This window comes from Carlito syrichta, unplaced genomic scaffold (assembly GCF_000164805.1).
Source record: "Carlito syrichta isolate Samal-C Ts95f unplaced genomic scaffold, Tarsius_syrichta-2.0.1 Scaffold38597, whole genome shotgun sequence".
Taxonomy (NCBI): Eukaryota; Metazoa; Chordata; class Mammalia; order Primates; family Tarsiidae; genus Carlito; species Carlito syrichta.
Genome location: NW_006982693.1, coordinates 1 through 7,364, shown reverse-complemented (window position 1 = coordinate 7,364; position 7,364 = coordinate 1). Strand labels below are relative to the sequence as shown.

Below are 7,364 nucleotides of genomic sequence, written 5' to 3'. Positions count from 1 at the left end.
CATTTCCTTGGATTATCAGGTATACCCCGACGATATTCAGATTACCCTGATGCATACACTATGTGAAATACCATCTCTTCTATAGGCTCATTTATCTCTCTTACCGCAGTTATACTAATAGTCTTCATAATTTGAGAAGCCTTCGCTTCAAAACGAGAGGTATTAGCAGTTGAACTACCTGCTACAAACCTTGAATGACTTCACGGCTGCCCCCCACCTTATCACACATTTGAAGAACCTAGCTACGTAAAAGTGTAATCTGTTACAAGAAAGGAAGGAATTGAACCCCCTAAAATTGGTTTCAAGCCAACTCCATAACCACTATGTCTTTCTTCATAACAAAGTACTAGTAAAAACTATTACATAACTTTCTCAAAGTTAAATTACAGGTTAAACTCCTGTGTATTTTTATGGCACATCCTCTCCAGTTAGGCTTTCAAGATGCTACCTCCCCTTTTATAGAAGAATTACTTCATTTTCACGACCATACCCTAATAATCGTTTTCCTAATCAGCTCATTAGTACTTTATATTATTACCCTAATACTAACAACCAAGTTAACCCACACAAGCACAATAGATGCCCAAGAAGTAGAGACAGTATGAACCATCCTGCCAGCTATTATCCTTATCTTAATTGCCCTTCCTTCCCTACGTATCCTTTACATAATAGACGAAATTAACAATCCATTTTTAACTGTCAAAACTATAGGACATCAATGATACTGAAGCTATGAGTATACTGACTATGAGGATCTAAATTTCGACTCCTATATAATCCCCACAACAGACCTCAAACCAGGAGAACTTCGACTACTAGAAGTTGACAACCGCGTAGTTCTACCCATAGAAATACCAATTCGAATATTAATCTCATCAGAAGATGTTCTTCATTCATGAGCTGTGCCCTCCTTAGGCTTAAAAACTGATGCCATTCCCGGACGCCTCAACCAAACTACACTCACATCAACCCGACCAGGCCTCTATTATGGTCAGTGCTCAGAAATTTGCGGGTCCAACCACAGCTTCATACCCATTGTCCTAGAATTAGTACCATTAAAATATTTCGAAGATTGATCAGCATCAATAACTTAATTAACACTGTGAAGCTTATACAGCATTAACCTTTTAAGTTAAAGACCGAAAGTATAAATCTTTCCACAGTGAAATGCCCCAACTAAACACATCAACATGATTTACTACTATTTTAGCCGTAACACTAACACTTTTCATTTTATTTCAACTAAATATTTCAAAACTGGTGTATCCCCTTAATCCAAGCTTAATAGATATTAAAATACAAACGTTTAAATCCCCTTGAGAACTAAAATGAACGAAAATTTATTTGCCTCTTTCATTACCCCTACAATAATAGGCCTACCAGTAGTAGTACTAATTATTATATTTCCAATTATCTTATTTCCCACCTCAACCCGCCTAGTCAACAACCGATTTATTTCTTTACAGCAATGGCTAATTCAACTAGTACTTAAACAAATAATGCCTATGCACAACAATAAAGGCCGAACCTGATCTCTAATATTAATTTCCCTAATTTTATTTATCGGATCCACAAATTTACTAGGCCTATTGCCCCACTCCTTTACACCAACTACTCAATTATCAATAAATTTAGGTATAGCAATTCCTTTATGAGCAGGAGCAGTAATTACCGGCTTCCGCCACAAAACCAAGGCATCCTTAGCCCACTTTCTCCCACAAAGAACCCCTATTCCCCTGATTCCTATACTAGTTATTATCGAAACAATTAGCCTTTTTATTCAAACAATAGCTCTAGCCGTACGACTCACCACCAACATTACAGCAGGCCACTTACTCATACACTTAATTGGAGGAGCTACCCTAGTCCTATCATCAATTAATACTATTGCAGCATCAACAACATTCATTATTCTTATATTACTAACAATCCTAGAACTAGCTGTAGCTCTTATTCAAGCCTACGTATTTACACTCTTAGTAAGCCTTTACTTACATGATAACACATAATGACCCACCAAACACATGCCCATCACATAGTAAACCCTAGCCCTTGGCCACTAACTGGAGCCCTCTCAGCTCTTCTTATAACATCAGGTCTTATATGATTTCACTTTAACTCCCTTATACTCTTAACCTTAGGCCTTATTACAAATACACTAACTATATATCAATGATGACGCGATATTATTCGAGAAGGAACCTTTCAAGGCCATCATACATCAATTGTACAAAAAGGTCTTCGATATGGTATAATCCTCTTTATCATCTCAGAAGTATTCTTCTTCGCAGCCTTCTTCTGCACTCCAGTCTAGCACCAACCACCGAACTAGGAGGCTGCTGACCCCCAACAGGTATCTACCCCCTAAATCCCCTGGAAGTGCCCTTACTAAATACATCTGTCTTACTAGCCTCAGGCGTTTCAATTACATGAGCCCACCATAGTCTACTGGAAGGCAATCGTAAACAAATACTTCAAGTCCTATTAATTACTATTATATTGGGTATTTATTTTACCCTGCTTCAAATATCAGAATATTTGAAACATCATTTACTATCTCCGATAGCGTCTATGGGTCAACTTTCTTTATGGCCACAGGCTTTCACGGACTCCATGTTATCATCGGTTCAACCTTTTTAACCATTTGTTTCCTCTGACAATTAAAATTCCACTTTACATCAAGCCATCATTTCGGATTTGAAGCCGCCGCCTGATACTGACAATCTGTAGACGTAGTCTGATTATTCTTGTACGTCTCTATTTATTGATGAGGGTCCTGTCCCTTTAGTATTAATTAGTACAATTGACTTCCAATCAATTAGCCCTGGTATAACCCAGGAAGGAACAATTAATTTAATTTTATCTCTAGTTACAAATATAACACCAGCATTACTCCTGGTCTCAATTGCATTCTGACTCCCACAACTAAATATATACACAGAAAAATCTAGCCCCTATGAATGTGGCTTTGACCCAACAGAATCAGCTCATCTACCTTTCTCTATAAAATTTTTCTTAATTGCTATCACTTTTCTCCTATTTGACCTGGAAATTGCTCTTCTCCTCCCTCTCCCCTGAGCTACCCATACAACAAACCTTAACCTTATACTAATTGTAGCCTTAGCCCTTATTTCTATTCTAGCCCTAGGGCTCGCATATGAATGGATTCAAAAAGGACTTGAATGGACTGAATATGGTAATTAGTTTAGTTAAAATAAATGATTTCGACTCATTAGACTATGCACAATGCATAATTACCAAAATGCCATACATCTATATTAACCTTCTCCTTGCTTTCCTAACATCACTCCTAGGTATATTGATATATCGCTCACATCTTATATCTTCCTTACTATGCCTAGAAGGTATAATACTCTCAATATTCATTATAACTTCACTAACAATCCTAAATCTTCACTTCACCTTAGCTAATATAATTCCAATTATACTCCTAGTCTTCGCAGCCTGCGAAGCCGCTGTAGGATTAGCTTTACTAGTAATGGTATCAAATACATATGGTCTAGATTATGTACAAAACCTGAGCCTTTTACAATGCTAAAAATTATTCTACCAACACTTATAATAATCCCATTAACATGATACTCTAAAAAGCATACTATTTGAATTAATACTACAGCCCATAGCCTAATAATTAACTTCACCACACTTTCTCTATTAAACTATTTCCACAATACCAATACAAATTTCTCACTCACCTTCTTTACTGACTCTTTATCAACACCACTACTAATCTTAACCACCTGATTACTACCCTTATTATACCCAGTCAAAACCACTTATCAAAAGAACCACTTGCACGAAAAAAACTATGTCTCTATATTGATTATACTCCAAACTTTTCTAATCATAACCTTTACTGCTACAGAATTAATTTTCTTCTACATCCTATTTGAAGCAAGTTTAATTCTCACACTGATTATTATCACACGATGAGGAAACCAAACAGAACGACTAAACACCGGCCTTTACTTCTTATTTTATACACTAATTGGGTCCCTTCCCCTACTCATCGCTCTTATTTACACCCAAAATCTTCTAGGAACATTAAATATAACAATTAACTCTCTTATTATACCAAACCTTCCCAACTCTTGGTCAAATAGTATCCTCTGGTTGGCCTGTATAATAGCTTTCATAGTAAAAATACCCCTATACGGGCTTCACCTATGACTACCTAAAGCCCATGTCGAGACCCCAATTGCAGGTTCCATAGTCCTTGCAGTCATTTTACTTAAACTTTCTGAGTGTCTGGTGTCAAACACAAACACAAAACAGAGGCCCACAATAGCCTCCTCACTCTACCATACTCCTTTTTGTTGTTGTTGTTTCTATAAACACACATGTATTTGCTACTAAAAACTGAAATAGCACATTACATTGTCCTTTTACCGCAATTCAAGTTTTTGAAAACTAGAAGATCTAATTATTACACTCGAGTCAAACTACCCAATATTTTCTTTATATTCTTTCTCAACAAGCTACTTTCCTGCAAATTCTATATACTGGGTTTCATCTCACTGATTTCAGGTTTTAAAACATTTGGGAAGAGTTGATGCTTATTGGTGCTTCATCGGGTCAAATCAAAAAGTAAAGTCGGCCAGGCATGGTGGCTCATGCCTGTAATCCCAGCACTTTGGTAAGCTGAGGCAGGAGGATCACTTAAGCCCAGGAGTTTGAGCCCACATAGGCAACATATCGAGACCTCGTCTTCACAAAAAAAAAAATTAGCCAATCATGGTGGCATGTATCTGTAGTCGCAGCTACTTGAGAGGCCCGAGGAGGGAGGATCATTTGAGCCCAGGAGTTTCAGGTTGTGATGAGCTGTAATCATGCTCCTGTATTTCACCCTGGGTGACAGAGCAAGAACATGACTCAAAAAGAAAGAAAGGGAGGGCCAGAGGTACCAGATTCTTGAAGGCCCATGCAGAGAAGATGCTCCAGCTGGTAATGAGATCACCCAGGATTTCAGCAAGGTCCATGCTGAGGCCTCGGCCTTCCAGGTGAGTCTTGGAAGGAGCAGATGCGGATTTACTTGCTGGAGAAGACAGTGGAGCGGAAGACCAGAAAACACCATGAGCTGATCCGGGTCTGCGATGAGATCATCTCTATGATAGAGAAGATCTAACTGAGGCATCCTTCACCCTCCTATGTCTGAGTCTCTTAAGTTTCATGTGAATTTCTCTTCACTTCAACTCATATTTATACTAAATTGTGTTCAAAAGCAGTAAATAAAGTTTCCTTGTAGTCAAAAAACAAACAAAAAATAAACCATGAAAAGTGAGGCTAAGGTTTTCAAGTATCAAGTCTTGAAAGGCAGTAGATCATAAAGCTATCCAAGAGACCCAAGGCCCAACCCAAAAGTCCAGACTTCCCATAGCCACCATCTTTTCTAAGACAAAGTCAGAAAAAAGCTAATTAGTGCCGAGATCCAGCTCTATGTCAGATACGAACAAATCTCTCCCTGGGCTCTGCCCAGTCCAGGCAGGAAGAGCATGAAGGATACAGAAAACTCCATTTATTGACCTCTAGATATAACAAAATTAAGATCTCTGCATGAGTGTTTTAAGAGGACCTTGACCCCATTCTGGTTGTGCTCACGGAAGTCAGTTTGCTGTTTCTGCAGCCTCTGTATCTGTTTTTTGAGAAGCTAAGAGGAGTTCACGTGTCCGTTTCCTTCGCAGTCTCTCAGCATTGGTGATCATCATAGGATGCAGCGGGTAAAGTCAGAAAGACCCAGAAGCCTTTCCATAGGCTTGGAGAGGTGGGCCCCACAGCCAATCCAATACCGGATCCTCTCCAGGTTGAGGGCAACTACTTTTTCTCCAGGACTGTTGGGCAGTGGATCACAGGAGCCCAACTGCTCTACGAAACGGTTGTCTCTGGGACACTTGTTGTGAGCAGCCACAATGCAGTAGAAGGGCCGGTTGGGGAAGCCCCCCAGGGCAAGGTGGATGGCCAAGTGACCTCCATGGTAGACCTTGCAGGGAAAGGTAGTGATGTGGACCATGATGCAGCTGGTGTGCAGGTCCTCAGAGCGACCCAATTCTCACCCCGACCAGCTCCACAGACGTGGCAGGGCACAGAACTGTTGCAGAAGCTCGCCATATCTGAATATCCATACTCCTGTTTTCTTATCCAGAGTTATGCCATTGACCTGGCAGTGTCTGAAGTTTATAGTGGCAGAAAGAATGCAGACTGTAGAGGCCCTGGGAAGGTCTCAAGTTGGGCTGGGAAGCCGGCTCGGTGGCTCAGCCTGTAATCCCGCGCCTTTGGGAGGCTGAGATGAGTGGATTGCCTGAGCCCGCGTGTTCGAGACCCACCTGGGCAGGCGAGACCTCATCTCTACAATAAATCAAAAAAATTAGCCGGGTGTGGTAGCGTGGGCCTGTAGTTCCTGCTACTTGGAAGGCTGAGGTGGAAGGATCGCTGGAGCCCAGCAGGTTGAGGCTGCGGTGGCTGGGAGCGGCCACTGCACTCCAGTCTGGGTGACAGAGTGAGACTCCAACTCAAAAAAAAGGAAATAAATAAATAAAGTTGGGCTGGGGTTGGGAGAAAGAACCTGTGGAGGTGGAGAATCTGTAGGGGACCCCAACATCCTAGCCTCCCCATTCCTCTATCGTCACATCTTAGGGTTCTTCACCTTCACTGGAGTTCAGTCACTGCCACCTCAGACCTTATCATCAGGAGCACCTCTACACCTGTAATAATACAACCTGACTTTCCTCCCTTGATCTCATCTTCCTGTCCTCCAGCATAGGCCCTCAATTGGTCCAAGTTTCAACTCTAAGTCATTAAATTTTCACTTAGCTGTCTATCCACCAAGCTCTTGTCTTCACTTCCTTCCTCTTTAAGGCCAACTTCATGGTCTGTCCCACAAACGGTATTTTAAAGTTTCACTTCAAATAGTCCTCAATCAATACCTTTGAATCCTTCCAATCTGACAAAGTCCCATCTCTTTGGCCTTTCCAGAAATGCCTTCAACAAGTAACTCATCACTATTGGATTAAAATAGCACAATCAATTTACCAACACCATGATAATGTGTGTTCAACCCCAGCACTACCTGGAAATAATTCATTAGCTACGAAAATAATTACTAACAGGAGTTACTAATGTGCTTACCAACAGTAAACAAAACAAATGGAGCACAGGTCATTTTTCCTTAGTCCACTCTCTCTCTTATGCTACTCAAATGCATTTCAAACCTTCTGCACTTTTCTTAAAATCAGGCCATATCCTCTTGTTCAGCAGATGTGACACACTCACCAGTCACAAAGAAGCCAGAAGCCCTTAGATGGGAACTTTGCATCAAAATTCCTTCAAAACTGTACCCAACCCTCCTT

General features: G+C 40.5%; 1 pseudogene; it reads right to left on the bottom strand.

The window, feature by feature from the left end:
- Positions 1 to 5,624: 5,624 nt before the first annotated feature.
- LOC103277468 lies at positions 5,625 to 6,028 on the bottom strand (annotated as a pseudogene).
- Between the last annotated feature and the right edge of the window lie 1,336 nt (positions 6,029 to 7,364).